Source organism: Salminus brasiliensis, chromosome 21 (assembly GCF_030463535.1).
Source record: "Salminus brasiliensis chromosome 21, fSalBra1.hap2, whole genome shotgun sequence".
Taxonomy (NCBI): Eukaryota; Metazoa; Chordata; class Actinopteri; order Characiformes; family Bryconidae; genus Salminus; species Salminus brasiliensis.
Window position 1 is genome coordinate 24,157,162 of NC_132898.1, and position 1,733 is coordinate 24,158,894.

At 37.7% G+C, this 1,733-nt stretch overlaps 1 protein-coding gene across 1 annotated transcript in view; it reads right to left on the reverse strand.

The window, feature by feature from the left end:
* Window positions 1-593, reverse strand: part of tkta (transketolase a) — a 27,835-nt gene extending 27,242 nt beyond the window's left edge. Inside the window, exon 1 of the mRNA XM_072666119.1 lies at window positions 532-593. The gene's annotated coding sequence lies outside the window, so the exon portion shown is untranslated. The remainder of the gene's footprint in view (window positions 1-531) is intronic.
* Window positions 594-1,733: the final 1,140 nt, after the last annotated feature.

Consider the following 1,733-nt stretch of genomic DNA (forward strand, 5'->3'; position numbering starts at 1 on the left):
AATCCCCCGAAACCATTAGCCCAAAACAATTAGTACCGTGACTCAACGGACCACTCCACATGTTGGAGGGTCCAGTTAGCAACCTCACAAGCCAAAAATGGAATATCCTCACTCACTCCACCTCACAGGTGTGGGCGTCCCCAAGCTGTCCCCTAAGGTAAGCACTACTTCATAATTTACATACTGCTGTCCCAAGACTGGTCCACGGTCCAACATCGAGAAACACTACACTCCACATGACTGCATACATAAGGCAAGAAACAATAAAATAAAATACATATGATAAATATGAAGAACAGTTATAGGCACAACATACAGACATATCAGTCCACTACCTACACAGCACTCAGTCCTGACTATGAGGGGTGAGGACAAGCTGCAGATAGTCATAGTAGAAGTCCTACTGCAACCGCACCCCTCTCGGCTAAACTGGCATCTAACAACCCTGAGGTTCAACGTTACAGACATTGTTCTGATCTACACGTGTTTTACACAAGTGAGGACCAGTGAAGACAGAATAAAGGCCAGTACCGTACAGCTGCGCTACCCCTGGCTGGTCGATACCTGCTGCTCGGTGGATGCGTGGATGCCGTTCTTCAAAATAAAAGCCCCACGTAACAACAAGTTTCAAGTTTCAGTTTCAGGTTTATTTGTCATTTGCTCCAACATGTCAGGACATTTATGCTTTGAAATTCTTGTGGTGAGGCTCAGGTTCATACTTTACAGGAGGACAAAACTATATGCATATTAAACATATTAAAATAAAGTGTTTTTTTTTAAATAAAATAAACATTTATAAAACCACTGCAGATAGACATCGCAGAGCAAGACACAATCCCTAAAATATCCTTAATTTTTATTATTATTTTTTTATAATTATGGTGTTACGGTGTTAGGCAAGACTTTCGTCTACTTTGGTGAAATTACATATTGTTAATTCTTCCCCCTCCTTTTTATTTTCTGTAAATTAGCCACATGCTTTACAAAGATTAAACGGAATCTAACAATTAAACAAATAAATGCAGTATAAGCAAAAGTAAAAGCACATTAAAAATTGTGTTTATTTTTTCCATGATGTTACAATAAGATGCATAAAAACTCAATGTAAACCTGTTCTCTGTAGAGGATCTGTTCACTTATTTACACTTAGCACATATGGAACATGTGTAAATTTGCACATATGGAATAGTGGCAGACCCACTAAAACAATACTCAGGGAAATTCCCTGGAATTCATCTGGATTTCAACCCATTTCCACATTATTTAATTTGTCAGAGAACAGAAAAAGAGGCCTCTGCTGCCATCTTAAGGGAGAAAGGTGTTCATTGTAGTTGTTTCTGGTTCAAGTGCACAGCAGAAACAAGCAGTTACACTGTACCATGAAATTCTTACTTTGCAGTTCCTCTATTTACTGACAATCTTATAAATATCAATATAAAGAGAGAAACTGAATATGTATATACAGTATAATAAAAAATATATACACACACTGAAGTACACTAAAGTAAAGCTCAGCAAAAGAAAAACAAACACCAAGTAAAGACATTTAAAGAATACAGTAGAGTTGCATGTGCATGTGTGAAGTGCATTGTGCAAGTACAAAAATAAACAGTATTTGTAATGGGTGCATGTCAGAGTTCAGTCAGTTCAGAGCGGAAGGGGGAGGAGGTGTTCACAAGATCTCCTGATTTAATCCATATTTGCATATTTTATGATATAGATACAGGTAACGG